The following is a 17,429-nucleotide window of genomic DNA, read 5'->3' on the forward strand; positions in this document are numbered from 1 at the left end:
AATGTTTTTGAGACAGAAACCTCTAATGAGTGTTTTTCTAACATTTGCCTTGCCTTTCATCAGCAGGAATATTTGACTTTCTTTTCTTGTTTTCTTCTCCTATTTTTTTTACTTCTTAATTTATTCCTTTTTACACAAAAGGAATAACCAGCTCTGTGACAAAACTATCATTTTATAACCACCACAGAATATGAACAGAATTTCTGTTTCAGTGCAAGAGGTTTTTATTAAACAAGTAAATAATAGTCTTGTTAATTTCAACCATATCCTGGGCCTGGTTTTATGTCTCACAAAGCCCAAACAGCTTGGAAGGAAAACCAGCATGGAATATTTTTACCCTGTCTGACCTAAATTTATGTATGGTTTAGTTCTTCCAAGAGAAAGAGAAGTGGAATAACTACTCCCTCTTCTCAGTTTCTTTTCAGCACTCATATTTTAACTGTGTTCTCAGCTGCCTGCATGAGTCACGGAGAGCTGGAAACAAGAACCCCCCACAATATTGTAATAACTGCTTCCTCAGGAGGGAGCCTCTGTGTGTTTTGGGGGATACCACTAAAAAGCCACAAAAATCTCTTGAAAGCTTCCTTGTACCAGAAACCTCCATGGAAAGCAACAGAGGAAGTGACAATATCTTAGCTGCAAAAAGAGATTATTTATGAGTGTAATAATAACAAAGATACCTGAGGATTTCCATACAACTCTCTTGAAATTCATGTAATTGTTCTCCAGCATTTGCAGAGATTTCAGACTGCTGTCGACTTAGTGGATTGTTCTGTGTAATGATAGTATTGAATTTCACTGGTCTGTGCATAATTTGGATTGGTCCTGTGATGTTCCAAGAAACTCTGAAATCCACAGGCTTTTATAAGAACTGGGAGGGTGTTCAGTGCTTGCCACACTGCTCCACACTGTTCCAAGATAATAAGTCCATCCAATGTCCCTTCCTGTACAGTGTAAGTTACATCCAAACTAAATCTGTTTGAAGAAATAAACAGAAGCTGCCTAAGAAATATTTAGAAACAATGGGGGAAAACCATCCTTCATTCTGAAATGCCAGAACTTATTGAGAAGAAGCCAGATCCCTCTTCCTTTGGTTCATGTCTGGACTGAGCAGGGCAGAGCAAACCAGGTCAAGGATCATGTGCAGTGAGAGGAAAAAGAAAAAAAGGTCAACTTAATCATAAACCAAATTCACTGTGGGGTCAAATGGATTCAAAGAGCAAGCACACGAGAGTAAAAAGATGTTGTGAAACATTAACAGAGGCTCTTGGTATCAAATGTGCCCATCAGCTGTTCAGCATTTATAGGCCCGTGTGATTGTGCCTTAGCGTGCCCTGGCTCAGTCCGGTTGGCTGGAGCTTATCTGCCTCTAACACAGAGATTCAGTCCTAAATTCCTGCCCATAGACAAGGAGCTGGTCCCACTGAAATCACATCTCCCTACCAGGGACTCTTCCCTTTCTCACTGGGCTACCCTTCCCCTTCTCTCCAGCCACTCTGCTTTCACAGCCTGGTTTTGCTGTCATTTCACCTCTGCACAGCTCTGACTGCTCATCCTGCAGCCTCCCCTCCCTGCTCACTGCAGTTTGCTGAGCCTCTGCACAGGAACAGCCTGACTTTAATCAAGACTATGCAGGAACAGCCCTTCTTCTCTGAGAAAGCTTTTAGACATTACAAGTATTCAGGGTTCGTTTACAACATTGGGTAATGAAGCAGAGCTAAAAATACCATATGTTCCTTTGACATTGCCCATTCATTGCTATAAATGACTGGAATTTTGGTGACTGCAGAACAAAACATGTTTTATGGTTTTGCTTGTAAGTGAAGCTGTGTATAAAGCTCTTTGCCACTTGGAATATCCCAGTGTTTTACATAAGAGGATAACAAAGTTTATTTGGGAAAGGCGGCGAAGCCTGCAGCTTGTTTTCCTCTCATTTTCTTTAATGAATGAGGAGAGATCTTAGAATGTGTGATCACAGGAGTGGAACTGGCTGAATTTTCTCAGTTATGAGAAAATACAGTGAGGAATTTATTGAGTCTGCCCCCCAGAACATCACCTCTGATTGGCAATTCAGTGCACTGGATGAGCAGAAATCTTTTCAATCGGCTCCAAGCCTCCTCTGCAATCTGTGTAAATCAACTTCAACAACAGAATGAGATTATCAAAGGATGACAGAGAACTGACACATAGGGCCAGATTGTTTGAAGATGTTTATTTTAAGTCATTTCACATAATCCTATTCACTATATTTGTTTTTTGAACTCTGAGAAGGAGAATTTTTTTCTCCCTAGTAATTAAAACTCTGAAGGCGGACACTCTTGCCTGCACAATAAAAGAACTTATAATATTTTAGAAAGTTTAAAAAAAACCCTATAAAACCCCTCAACTAATTTCTTCCTTTCAAGTGCTGAAATGATCTAATGCTATTAATAGAAGATTCTTTCTCTGTGGAAAATTTATTCTTCTATTTAAAGCTACTGGGGAAAAGCTTGAAAGAACAAAAAATTATGATTCTGCCATCTGGCTATCAGTATAGCCTTTGGATGATGAGTTCAGATAGTGGCTTTGGAATGCACACATTTATTTAGAAAGAAGGCAGGATGATAGACAAGGCATCATTTGCATCCCATGGCTACTACACCCCGGCTAGAATCCCACCCATCTTGTCCCTCAGTGCTGGGGGAAGCAAATCGGGGGATCCCAGATTGACAGCCCTGAAAACCACAGATTTTCCTTCACGGCCAAAACCAGGCAGAGCTAATGCAGCAGCAGAACCTCCCCAGGTGCTGCTCAGCCAAGCCTGAGCCTAAGCCAGATGCCCCAAGATGAGCAGAGCAGGTGTTGCTCTGTCCCCATGATCTCCCTGCAGAGGGATGAAATTGATACCAGAGCTGGGATGACATTTCATGTGGGCAAAGGATGAGAATTCCTGTCACAATAAATCAGCAAACAGAACACCTCCCCAGGAGTTTAAAAGGACATTTTATACTCAGTAGCTCATATCCTGCTTCCAGGCACCTGATCCATTAGGCTTTACTTCCTTGACATGTGTTAGGACTTAGTAATTTTCTTCACATGCTGACTCTGCACCCAGGTGCCATTCTAGGGATTCACTCCAGAGTTATGAGTTATGTGTCTTGTGCATTCCTGGTGGGATCATGCAGAGATCACATTCACAAAAACACAGGGGTGTGTTGCCCAAAACATGTGACTCACAATAAACACAGTGAAACTTGAACAGAAGACTTAAAGCTGAAAATCAAATACTTCTCTGGATTTTGTTCTTGCTTTAACAAGGAAATGGAGGCAAAGGATTTGTAAAGTGAACACTGTGCTAGAGATCTCTGTGTAACCCAGACCCACTTCTATCTCTGCAGCATCTGCATGGCTGTGAGCTCTAAAATGGAGAGCTAAGCAGCATTCCCCATTAGCAGGCTGCTGGATGGGAGGAATCAGGTATTTCCATGATGTATGCATGGCATGGGATTAGATACAGCAGCTCAGACCCCCTAACACAACTCTTCTTTCACAATAATATGTATTTCTTCTCTTAGAAGATACAGACATGTCAAGCAGGTCTTGGTTTACAGACTCTTGGGCTGGTATCCAATAAATTGAGTTTTAGGGCATTCGGTAACAGATGAAAATGACCACAATTCCAATGGTACAAAGTGCAGATCCAATAGAAATTCTTTCTGCCCTCTCAGATTGTTTAAAATACATTGATCAGTCCACACTGTTCCTGCGAGCCTTTTGCTGGATCAGGTATCATTTCTCCACACCATTTGCACTTTGTGCCGTATCAAGAATTGTCTGTCATCCCCCAGTTGGCATCAGTCTGGCATAAAAGCACAGAGCTGGCATGAAGTGTAACACAGCTCTGGCTGATTTGACAGAAATATGGTCATTTGCCCATGCCTGCTCTGCAGGAAACCTGTCCTGCTGTTAAAAGCCCTCATGCACAGACCTGGTGTCAACACCCGCCTCTCGTACGACGGCAGAGCCTGGCAGTGCCAGAAGGTGATGGGAAACTCAGGGAGCATCTCTGCCTGTGCATCAGCCCTGAGCTTGGGGTAGCAAAAATGAGACACCCCATGGTGGCTCCAGCCCCTGTGCACTCCACTGTGTTCAGTGACCTCAGCTCTCACCAGCAGCTCCTGCCACAAGAGCAGCAAGGAGAGGATTTTCACAGGGCGTGAGCCTGTGCTGTGCAGCTGCAGCCAGCAAGGGGGATGCAGAACATCTCTGTTTCCAGGGCAGAACAGATGCCCTTCCCTCATGTTTGCTCTTCTTGGCTTATGCACCACAAGCTCAGTAGCTATTCTGCAGTCTGTATCTATATAACATATCTATAGTGTGTATGGGTATGCACGCAGCGTTACATGTTATATTACATAACTACATGTTGAAAATCTAAAAAAAGCCACCAAGGACTCTGCTGATAATATGGACTTGATTACAAAATAGCTGCTTCTCGTGGAGGTCAGAGTGAGAGAGGGTTTGGGAGCTTGATTTTAGAGCGGCACAGTCAGCACCAGGGATTTTGTAAACCCAACCCAGCTCCCCAGTGCTCAGCCTGCCTCACTCAGCCAGGCTGCTCCTAACCCCTCCTCAGTAATGCATCTCATTCATCCAAGTAGCATGCATGATGACTTTCAAATAAAACAAGATAAGGCACGAGTTAGAAGTTAGATTTTGGCATCTGTTACAGCGCTGTCTTACACGTTCATATTTATAATGCACGAGTGCCTAAATGCACAGTGAAAGGGCTGTAAACAAGAGTTAACTGCAGCTCCATTAAAGGGTTCTTCGGGTCTCCTCATCCCTCCTGGCTCTTCTTTCCTCTGATTCTTATGTTTCCTCTTCTTTTTTTTTTCTGTTTCCCCACCCCTGGCCCCCAGAGCTGGCAGAAGGGCAAGGGGAGAAGGGCAGTGCTACTTTCCATTTAGGCAGCATTAAAAGTGAAAAGCTTTGACATCTCCCAAGCCAAAACTGGCAAAGCCAGCTGAAAAAAACCAAACATTCGTGTTCCAAATTGCAAACCTCTCTTATTTGTTGAAAGCATTCCAGGGTGGCTTCAGGCTATGCTGAGCCAGCCTAAAGGCAGGTTTAACTTATGTTTTGACCATTTAAGAAGGAAAACAACTCTCTTCTTCCATGATGCTCTTTGGCACTCAGTAAATAAATTTTATCATGGCAACTGCAAAGCCACTTGAGGCTTGACGACACAAATTTTAAATTAAAGTGGTCCTTGACATCTTGTTCTACAAACTAACCTGGGCACTCAACAGTCATTAAGAATAAAAAGCCCACATGAAGTAGCTTAGTATCATGTATTAGTGTCATGTTTTCCAGTTGTTACTTCAACATAACAGCTGAGCCTTACATAATCCTGTTTTGTAATTATATACCCAAGTGCTTTACAGAGGAAGAAAGCTAAAATGTGTAGTGGGACCTGAGTCAGGTTGATCCAGTGTTGGAAAGGGAAACTTAATCTCTGAATGTTACTCCAGAACTCCGCCTGTTAGCTTCTTTAGCTAAATCCTGGAGCCCATCTATTTCTGAATGGTCACAGGCTGGGAAGTTCCCCAGAGTTGTCCTGTGATATGACGCCTTATCTTGCTCTGAGCATGGTAGAATTCAGAATTTGTGAGGTCTGAGGGTGCACAAATGGATACTGTAACTGTTTGGGGTTTTTTAACCAAACCTGAATGCTGTGCAGAATGACTGCACTGACTGCCACAGAAAAATATTTTCAATGATTGCAGAGTGCAGCTGTACACCAAGTATGTGCATATTTAGACTTAATTTGAGATATAGCTGCCACAGCTGCAGGTATGAATCACATAATGGCTGTGGGTTTGGGCTGCTCTGATGTGGATCCACTCAGCTGCACAAGCAGAGGCAGGGATTGCCAGTCCACGCCTTCCTGCAGGAGCAGTTCATCATCCCCTCCTTGACACCGTGCCCTGGCATTCTGTGCAAACAGAGGAAAACTTCACAGGGCTCCCAGCCTCCACAGCCAGACCTTGCTGCACCAGCAGAACTTCTTGCCATGATTCTTCTCAAAATAGATTAATCTTTGTAGAAAATGAGAGCAGAGGCTAATGAGGGTTGAGGCAAAGATGGGATGGCACCAGCAGTTACTTCCTACAAACACAGGAAAGTAATTGTCTAGCAGGACATTTAATAAAACCAAGCAGGATGCACAGCTACAGGGGAATTTGGTTTGAAGTCAAATCTGATGCTGACTGGCTGTCTTCAATGAAATACATGACACCTGGTCTCCTTATCTCACCTTATCAATTTAATCACATTTTTAATGAGCATAAATATAAAAAGTAAACATTTCCTTTCTCTTCTTACAATACCAATTTTCGTTCTATGCTGTTTACTTTGAATAACAAGAGTTCATTTGTAGACCCCTGTTCAATATTTCATTCCAAGGATTTCACAAGCATCTTTGAAATGCTATTTTGACTCTTCAGCAATTTTTAATGCAAATTTCCTGGGATTTTCTCCCCTCTCAAACTGGGCTCTGTCTTTCAGAGTGGGGGAAGAGTTGCTTCATGGTTTGCTTATGAATCCAGCTCCATTCCCACCTGAGAGAGAAGTGAGAACTCTGTAGACCAGGATACAGATGAACTGTGGGCAATTTCTGTAGTAGCCCCCTATCTTGAGATGGTCAAAAAAATCTAAATGTCATTCAGGGGTTTGTCATTCTCTATTATCAATTCTGAATAAGGAATTATTAACTATTCCCAAAAAAAAGTAGCCCAGTGGGATAAACATCAGACTGTGTTTCAGCAGTTATGGAATGACAGATACTTTTATGTCTTGATACATGTGCAAATAACAGTAACTGGCATTGATAATGGTATTTGGGAAGCTGCTGTGCAATTTTACGCTCAGAAGAAAATAATCTGATGTGTCATTTGGCATAAATTGCCTCCTCTGGATTTGCAGATCACCACAGTTCTCTCCCATTTTAATTGGGTTTCACTGTACTAATTTCTCTGGATTATTGCATTTATCACCTTCCAGATGATTGTTAAATCCAGTATTGGAAAGGAATTATCACCTGTCTTTCATCTTCCAGTTAAGAAAAAATAAGAAAAACTGGGAGAAGTTCTCATTATCTGAAGTAAAGGGAGAGGTGAGAGGATCCTGCTGCTTTTCTCTAATTTGGGCAGTGTTTTTAGCTGACTTCCAGCAGCACTGCAGGTGTAACACACCAGGGAAAGTCTCCATAGGGCACTGTGCCTGTGCCATAAAAGGCCCAGTTTTATTTGTCTGGCACTGAAAACAAGGGAGAAGATTTTTGACTTGCAGACACAAGGAGAGAAACAGTCCTCTGGCTTTATTACCATTGCCAGAGGTGTGAATTACATCCCCTGGAAAATTGCAAATATACCCCTCCCCCCCCCGCCTTTTTTTTTTTTTTTTTTCAGTGGGAGAGGAGCAAGAGAAAGGGAATGGATCCCCTTGGCCATCTGGTTTTTGAACCAGCAGAGTGCATGTGGATCAGATTTTCAAGGCTTATTCCCCAAAAGTGAAAATCAGAAGTTTACATTCTGAAAGTTTGATTCTTGGGTGTGTTTGTCCATCTTCCCAAGTGCTGCTGAGGGAGTGGTGCCTGGTGATCATGCCTGGGTAATCTTGCAAGAGACTGAGATCTAATTTTGGCAAAAAAATACAGGGCTGCAAAAATAGCATTAGGGTCTGATAGCTCCGTTTTCTGTGAGTGACAGAGCTTATTTCTTCTTGAAAAGCATTAATAGATTTTGCAGATAGACAATAGGAATAAATTAAATTTTCTGGCCCACATGGTTATTCAGCAGAGCTTGGAAAGTGAGTCACAAGGGCTCAACAGCCCATGGTTTAATTTAAGTTACATGACTTCTAAGAAAATCTTGAGATTTTTGGGGGAGGGAGATGAACTTTTTATAGATAGAATTAAAGAACAAGGAAAGACCAGGGAATAAATCTGAAGGAATTTGGTGCACAAAGTTGGCACAAGCAGCCCCTCAGTGGAAGACAGGATGGAGGGACCCATCCTTCATGTGTAATAATCCTGACCTTTGCTTTCGTTTGAAAGGAATACTTGGTAGCCAAATTATATAAAATAGATTAACCAGAAGCAGAAGGTTGAGAGATAGCCAGCTGAATTAAATATTCCAGTAACTGCCAGGCCAGTCACGTGTGGCATTCTCCTCTTTGGCCACTGCACAAGGGGGGAATGAAGTCAGGAATTTGCTGTGCAATTAACAAATCACGGGATATTCAAATAAATCAGTGCTTTCATCAGCTTCTACCATTTCATCACATTACTTCTTAAATTGATTTTATATTTTTGGCCTATATATTCCCCAAAATACATTTCTCTGCATATGTGGAGCATGAAAAATTAATCCATTAACAGGTATTCTTTAACTAGGTCTCAAGAGTGCTGTGAGCCTGAATTATGCTGCATTTTCCAGTATCTTTTGAATTTTGCATGTTCTAGATAAAAAACTGTTTCCTTTAAAAATGGTTGCTCTCTTCTCTGTAATGACAGAGGGGAAGAGGATATTGAAAAGTTCCTCATCAGCATAAATAAATTAAAGTCCCCACTTCAGAGAAGCCAAGAGGAATGAAGGTCCATTAAATGTTTTAAGAGGAAGCTGGAGGCAGAGATGACCAAAATGAAGCTCCCCAGTCTAAATATATTAGCAACTCTCTCCACACTTGGATTTTTAAATGTCACATAGTCTATTAAAACTGAAACATCTTTGAAGGTAGCACAGTCAGAGGAGGGATTGTGCTACCACATATTTAAATAATGGAATATCACATTTGCAGCTTTTAAACCTGTATTTGCAGGTTAAAAATCAGCTTTCTGCTAACAGGGCCAGTCTGGTATTTCTGCCTCTCCCCAGGCTCCTCCTCTCTTTGTCATCCCTTTCTCTGCTGCCTGATGATGCCTCCTTTTGCAGGATTTCAAAGATTTGCAAAAATTTCACAGCAGTAATCCTGTCATCCAGCCAGGGAGATCTATGTACACTATTTATAAACTGATACAGTTCCACTGGCTGCACAATAGCACATTCATGATTAATTAGATATTATTTTAGAGAGCTTCTCACACAGCCAGTGTTGTCAGCTCAGGATTCAACCCCAAGTTTTATGGTATTTATGCTTCAGTGTGTTTTTTTTCAGGCAGATATTGATACATTGGACACTATTTACATTTCTTGTGTCACTTTTAATAAAGAATGACTTGTGCATGAGTCAAGATACCCCAAACCTGGAAGATCTGTTGATTTTTTCTTTGTACAGTCCTACCACTGACTTTCCTGGTGGCCTTGAGCAACCTTTCCCTTCCCTCTGGGTTTCATTTATCCTCTTTGAATAAAAGGGATACAAGGAATTTAATTTACTTTGAAAGGTATGATTACCACTTGCAATGTCCTCTGGAGTCTTGGCATAATGGATGGATGTGTGTTTAATAGAGAGGACATTCCTGGCAGTTGCTTTGGCAGGAGGATCCTTCCCTGTGACAGGAGCACCATTTCAGGGCTCAGGAGGGGGAAGGAGAAATATGCCCAGAGTTTCTGGGGTGATCCTCCTCCATCCATCCTGGAAAACTTTAATTTTTGCATACCAGCCTTCTCCCTGCAGTATCTCCTTAATTTTTCCACTGCCATTTATTGTGTTTTATGACAGTTTTATCTTGAGTTATGGGCAAATTTTTCACCTGGGTTTCAAATATAGTATGTTTTTATCAACTTAGAGTCATCTTGTAGGCATCTTGCTTTCTGGACTGTTTATTTTAGGGTTTTCTTTTTTTCCTGATCACCTCATTTTCACATGGGCCCTTTCCTAGAAATGAAGCACCTGGATGCACTGGTAATCCTATTCCCACCAAAATAAAACTGTATTTTGGCTCTTACTCCTTCAACCCTTTTGAGCTGAGCCCTGAGCACCACTCGAGATGAAATGCAGAATTCATTTCTTTGGGTCCTAAAACTACTCTTGGATAGAGCAGTTGTTTACTGTGTCCAAAATTCTTCATCCCTCTTGTCTTGAAGAGAAAAGGATCCAGGCTGTAAGAAGGGAACCTTCCACCATTGATACTATCTGCAATTTACAGCTTTCCCTCATAATCTTTTTTTAAACTGAAAATTCCAAAGTCCCATTAAAGTCTCTTATTCACTTGACAGGTTTTTTTTTTCACTGAGATGATTTTGCAAATATTAACAACTTCTGTAAGCAGGACCAAACCACACAGGAGAAACTCCTCCTTAACCTGATCCCTGAAGAGCCATTTGGAACAAATGGCTTTGCATAATCCAGATTTTCCTAATTAGCATCTCTGGCAAAAAGCCACTTGGGTATATTTGATATGCTTTTATCTTAAGATTAAATTTACATTTGCTGCTAGGTAGCTCTGACATCTTCATTCTTGTTTTAGATCTCTGTCATAACATGATTATTGTGTGATCACTGCTCACAGCAAACCAGCCCCTATTTGTAAATGGCTCAGGCTCACCCACAGTGATGGGCTCTACAGTCCTGCCAAATAAGAATTTTGGGGGGGGTTTTGCAACTTAGAATTGAAAAACTATTGCTGTAAAAGCTGCAGGGCAGGTTTAGAGTATTTTTGGAGCCATTTAGCAATTCCAATAAATAAGATGGAAAAACAACCAAGAAAATAATTGGTAAACAAGAATGTTTCTTTGAAGAGATGACATTTTAAATATTCTGAAGGAGGTTAGTCTCCTTTACAAGACAGACTGTGGCGTAGATTTTAATGAATTTTCCAAAGTTTTGAAGAACTGAATAAAGAACAGATCCTTTCCTTAATCCAGTTTTCTAACCACAAAACCTTTTCCTACCACAGATAACTAAGCACTTTGGAATACAATTTTTCAAGGGCAGATCCACTATCAGTGCTATAAATCATTCCAGCTCTTATGAAATCAGCTGATCTATTACTGATTATATCAACTGAGCATCTGCCACTGGACTCTCCATTACAAAATAAGTTAAACAATATAAATCAAAGGAAATTGCCTTCATAAACACTAGAAATGTTAACAAAAATTCTTGTGCCATGAAAAAATCCGTAACTTTAAAGAAAAAATAAGTTTAAGTAGAACTTTTTTACAATGCTTGCAAACAATGAGAAAGTTCTCTGGTCACAGTAGGAAATGTGTAAGTCAGATCAGTCATTAATCTAATTTATTTTAGGAAGTTTCACTATTCACCAAGGTTCCCTACAGCTGCATTAGTGAGAGACTTTATTGTAAAGTGCCAAAAAGGATGGAAAATATCCTACCATGCAAAGTTACCTCTCCTAGACATCCCTTTCTGAGATGAGAAACAGAAAAATCAAACTGCAATGCAAAGGTAAAGTGTCTGCTACAAATCAAACAGGAATCTAATTCCGTTCACCACACAGGCCTCTGGGATTTTCATAACTTCTGTGCTTAATCAGATTTCATTTGATGGCCATTCATTAAAGAAAACATTCCTATTTCCCCAGGTAAGCAGAGTTCTTCCTCCCAACAGCTTTGTTCTCCACTCTCTCTTTACCACAAGAGTCTTTTGAGTGTGCAGGTCAAAACCACAGAGCAGGAAAACACTAATGCAGAACTGGAAATCCTTTACTTGTTCTCATTTGAGGTTTGTTCACCTCAAACACCACCAGGAGAGTGAGGGAAAGTGCTCCAGTCACACAAGTCTGAAGTTGTACTGGGCACTTTTTACTAAGACCATGCTGAAATAAATAACATAATGCTACCCCATGAGGTCTACTATGAATCAGATCCTTTTCAACCCATTAAAAACTGCATAAATCACATTCTGTTAGCTCAGGGCCTCTTCATAATTGCAAAATAGTGCCAGATTTCCAGCAGAAACAAGGGCTTGGTGGTGGACAAGATTTGAGCTCCATAAATTAATCAAGTATAATTTACCCACTCATAATATCAATAGTCATACAGCACTCATAGCATGCTCTTATGTCCAATATTTAATGCTTACAGCATAGCCATTATAGATTATTATGCTATGAAGGCTACCACTACTAGAAATTACACATTACAGATTCAATCTATTGACTAATACTAAAAATCCAATGGCAAAAAACCCATACAGTTCATTTCAATGGAGATTGAAATATTCTTTCTAGGCTCACTTTAAAAAGAAACACTGAAAATCTCCTTAACCCTTTAATGTGCATTATTTAAGTTATTTTTTAAAGAAGTAACCTGGGTTATTTCAATGCTACATTTCCCAGCATTGCCTCAGAAACCACTGAGTGGGCAAAACTGAGGACAAGGAGCTAAGTGCAGGATGATGGACTACAAGTGGGGAGGGAAACAAACAGCTAAAGGAAGAACAACTTCTTGATTAGCTTGGCCTTCAAAGCACGTCCTAAAACTCTGTCCCAGACTTAGAATTAAGAGAAGAAAAATCGTGTCTTGCAATAGTAAAGTGTAGGATTAGAAATACAAAAGAGAGGAAGAAAATTTCAAGAGAGACAAAATTCAGCTGGGGAGATCTGAAGGGAATGAAATAAGTTGAATTCAAAGCACACTGTCCTCCAGAGGCTCAAATGGAATCCAAGATTTCACACACTGTTTCTCTCGAGGGAAATACCTGATGGGTGCTGGTGAAAGTTCCACCTTTGGGTCAGTTTGTCACCTGTAACTCCCTACAGCAGCTCTGCTGACAAAACACTGGTGCTGAACTCTGTGGCAAAAGGTCTGGAGCTGCTTTAATTGATATTCTGAAGTCTTTACTTGAGCTCTCACATGCCTGCTGTTGGCCACATAATCTTATGCAATATTCTACAGCCATTCCCTGAGAACTGTATGATGGCTTGGCTGCAAATGTTGTGGATGGGTCAGGGAACTGTGGAAAAAGATGGAGAGGGCCCTGGAGATCTGCGTTCTTTCTCCTGCCTGACTGCCAGAGGGGAAAGAGTAAATCATTTAAACTAGGTGCTCATCATCACAGCACAGCTTGCATGTAAATCTTCAGGTTGTTGAGAATCCACAACAGAATTTAGTAAGACATTATTCTCTAAGCATGTAAAGAGCTGCCTTATCTAATGGGTGTGGAAAATCATAGGTACACGTCTCAAGTGAGGCAGTCAAAATCAGCATTTTCAAATCTCTCTCTGCTGCTCTGCACACCCCTCAAATCTGTGAGGTGGACACTCCAGCCCCACACGGCTTAGAGCTTTTGTGCAGCAGGTACTGTAGTGACAGGCACTACATAAAAGCTTCTGAATATATTAATAACTTCTGCCCTCACAGATTACTGGAGAAAAATGTTTGTGACTTCTGCCCTCACAGATTACTGGAGAAAAATGTTTGTGATGTGCACTTTAAAGCTGCATCACAATGCATATGTACAAAAACACCAAGTGAAGATTGCAGAGGCAACCATAATTCTGGCACTTCCTAAGTTTTTAATGCCTGCTTTTAAAATCTTGATAATGTGCTTTTAACATAGCAGCTTTCTGGTATATAACATGTGATTATCTGAAATTACGTATATATTTTCACAGTATCTGGAGAACATTTTGTTTTGTGCTTTAGAAGGATCCCGAAAATAATTGTTATTTAACTAAATCATCCTTGGTTTTCTTTTCCCTTTGCTTTTATGTGGAAGCCACAGAACAGCTTTTCACATACCAGATGAATAATGTGTAGGAAGAGTGAGAGAGGAAGGGAATTGATGGCTTCTTTTTAAGTATGTGAATTTAATTTCACCAGGCACTTTAATCATAATGCAGATCCAAATTTACAGGGGAAAAAAAAAATCTCCTGAATGCTCCTATGTGTTGGTTCATATACATGACTGAAAAAGTTCATGTTCTAGAAAAGAATACATTTCTTTCCTGATTTTTTCAACTGTTGTTTGAAAATGAATATACATCAATATCTAAAGTACTAGGAAGCATGAAAACATTCTGCATTTTCAAACTACAGCAAAATACAGTCAGAGGCTTGCTGGACAACTGTTAGATTACTTGGCCAGATTTAGAGGTTACACAGACAGAAATTTTCTTGAACTGTTGGATTTTTTTAGCAAAACTCTTTTTCCCATCAGTGCCAAGAAGAAAGAAACAAGCTATCCAACACACTCCTAAACTCAAAAGTACTATGGCACTTGCAGTGAGAAAAATTCTTTGTTTCCTGCCCCCATTCCCTCCAGCTTCTCTGCAACATAACTGCAGACATAAATCCCTCTCCCTGTTGGAAAAGTGTATCTATTGATCCTGAAATCAGCACGTGTAACAGTTATGCAATTGATCTGCCAGCACCATCCCCAGCTCCCAGTTTGGGAGGAAAACATTCCTGGTTATGGAACGGAGGATTTTTAGAGCCCAAAGTATGAAAGAATAATCCTGCCTGCTTAGGTAAAAGAGAGCCAATGGAATTTTTTCCTCTATTCCTAATGATCACAGAGATAACACATTCTTGCATATTTTATCACAAGCAAAAGATCCAAGAAATCCTAATTCCTTCATGTTAAAAGCCCACAGCATTCCCTCAATACAAAACCCCAGAAATATATTTAAAACATCCAAAGCTTTAATGCCCACTCACCTCAGCTAAAACTCCCAGCAAACAGATCAGTTAAAGAAAATAAGGCATCTATAGCAGGAAGGAAATATTTATCCATCTTTCTATTAATTTCTTTTATCCCTTGCTACTCACCTCCAAGAGCTGCTGTCAGAGCACACAGAAGGCAGCAGCTCAATCCGAGGAAGAAAAAGATTTCCTTCCACCCTCTGTTACTGCTCTCCCTTGAAACTCCTTCACTTTCTCTTTCAAGTTGCTCAGAAACACGAGGATGGACCCTTTGGGCTCTCTCCAGGTCTGTGTATATTATGTAAAACAGATTAATGCATTTCCTACTTTAACCAGAAAAAGCATGTCTGCACTGACAGGCGCCGGGATCATTAATGGTGACTGTGTGCAACAGTGCAAGCCCACGGAATGCTCAGAACTGGGCTCAGCTCTCTAAATGCAGAACCACAGGAAAATCTGCAAATCAACTTCTCTTTGTTGCAGAAGTTTCTCTTTTTCTCTCCCGCGGCAGAAAATCTCTGTTTAACCAGTACATTTCACTGGAAATGCTGGAGCAGAGCTCTAGACTTGGTGTAACACCAGAAACAAACACACTGGGGATGTTCTGGCCATTAAAATGCCTCCCACCCCAGTGTAACTTTCGGTCAGCTACCACATCAAACCTGTGATTCCTTTCTCCCAAGACAATTTTGTCTTGTAGCACTGTCAGCAAACTGCTCCAGCACCACTTGAAAAGATTCCAGCCCAAATTACAGTTGTGAAAGCTGTTCTGGCCTCTTCTCTTACTGTTTTTTTTTCTAGAATATTTACATTTCATATTATTCCCCACCCAGTCTTAGTGATAGTTCCCAGAATGCAGGAAAACAGTCTTTCCTTCCTGCAATCCTAAATGCCTTCATTAGGGAGACTTAATGTTGAAGTGTTTGGGAAGGCAGATGCTCTGGATTTAAAAAAACAGGAGAGGACTCAGTGAACAGCTGCATTGCTCTCAGCTTCCAGAGAGCCATATTTCAGAATGGTTTTCTACATTATTTTGTCAGTGGGAACATATTATTACCATCTATATTTAAAAATACTGGCTTTCCTGCACGAAGGCAACAGCAGACTTAAAACCACAATGACTGTTTTGTGCAAGTATTCTGTGCCAATGATGCAGAAAATGAGATCCAAGTGAAAAACAAAGTGGTTTAGAAGGTCTTTGCTTGCAAGGTGTCTGTACAGAACTGGCCAAAAACCACTGGTACAGGAATTCTTGTATTCTTTAATTGACATTCACAGCTCTTTGTTGAAATTTCACTGACTGCTCAGTAATAACCTGTTTTTACTAATGAGCACTATTTTATTACATCTGTAGTACACTGAAGTGCTGGAAATTAAACCCATGTTACAAAGTTAAATTTTTTCTCGGATAAAAGAAAATCTATTTCAAGTAAACTGAGCACTGTCTGTTTCTGTAGATATGAGATCATGTAATTCCTGAAAGAGTCTGGCAAACAATTCTACTTTGGAGCCCTGAGCATAGACTAGAGAACTTCCAAAACCCAGGGAGAAAATCTAAACACATTTTCAATAAAATCTCATAAATTTAAAGTAAATCACAGTCTTTTTTTTTCCCCTCAGGAAATTGATATTAACAGTTTTTTCTCTTATTGAGTCTTTTTATGCATCATCTACAACCACCCACGTTTATTTTCCAGAATAGTTTAGGCAGTGACTAAAGGATCCACTGCAGCTCAGGTAAATTGCTTCTTCTGAAAAAAAGTGCACTAATCATGTGGATGATATAAAATTGATTTGGTTTAATTCACTGAACAGATGTAAATGTCATAAATAGGACTTCAGTGGACAGCCCATTGTTTATTCCCTAAGGGATACATTAGGGAATAAGTTTAATGAAGTACTGTTCCAACAACTTATTATCATTGGAAGTCCTTTAATTAATGTCAGTGGCAGTTAATTAAAAAAAAAATACAGTGTCCATCTCTCACCCATTTGTGCACAGAAATCATTCCCTTCTGCTTACGGAAGTTCTGGAAAAAGCTAAAAAGCTATGACAAACAAAGACCTAACTTCACATGTAAATAAAAATATTAGGCAAAATCTCTATTAAAAATTAAAGAGTCTTAAAGCAAAGTTCCCAAACATGTGCTTAAATTCAAGAACTTAGTCTTTACAAGGTTAATAGGATTCATTTGTCAGGGAGATGCCTTATGCCAAACAGGCTTCTTTGAGTTTAAACCCATGTTTGCTAAGCTTCTAAATACTTGAAATTTAGGCACACAAGTTTGAAAATCTGGGAAAAGCTTCTTAATGCAAATGAAAAATAAACAAATCTATCCTGGTGCAGAAGTTGCTATGAATCATCACTCTTCAGGCCTAGAGCAGTTACCCAATGCAGGAGCTGTGTCACAGCCACGGCAGCAGCCAAGGCAAGAGGAAACTTTGGATACAGGAAAACAAATGAATAAACATCTTGAGAAAGCTGATGCTTTGTATTCTTGCTGATGGGCAAAATTCCCCAAAAGCCTAGAATGGCTTAACTTCAGATTTTTCAATGCCATAAATAAAATTTTGCCTCCTTAACAGGACTCAGACTTAATCTTCTCTTTTTGCATGAGATTCAGAACTCTCATTTTTACACTTCCAGATATGAAGCACCTCTGGGTACTTACACTGCAGGAATAAATCATCTCTACAGTGAATACAGGCCCTTTTAAAGTATCTCTTTTAGAATGCGAGCTTCATTCATACACTTTGTATTCTCCATGGAATGGAATTCTCCATTTCTTAAGGGGAACTAAGTTTTAGTCAGATTTTTTTAGCATACACGCTTCAAAT

The 17,429-nt window shown here is 40.1% G+C and overlaps 1 protein-coding gene across 3 annotated transcripts in view; it reads right to left on the minus strand.

Moving 5' to 3' along the window:
- The window catches only part of PHACTR3 (phosphatase and actin regulator 3), a 100,489-nt gene that overhangs the window by 58,168 nt on the left and 24,892 nt on the right, over positions 1-17,429 (minus strand). Inside the window, exon 1 of one of the 3 annotated variants that reach the window (XM_038158776.1) lies at positions 14,718-15,195. The exons of the other annotated variants lie outside the window; for them this stretch is intronic. The gene's annotated coding sequence lies outside the window, so the exon portion shown is untranslated. Of the gene's footprint in view, positions 1-14,717; positions 15,196-17,429 lie in introns of those variants that run through there. 3 annotated transcript variants of the gene reach the window in all.

Source organism: Motacilla alba, chromosome 20, assembly GCF_015832195.1.
Source record: "Motacilla alba alba isolate MOTALB_02 chromosome 20, Motacilla_alba_V1.0_pri, whole genome shotgun sequence".
Taxonomy (NCBI): Eukaryota; Metazoa; Chordata; class Aves; order Passeriformes; family Motacillidae; genus Motacilla; species Motacilla alba.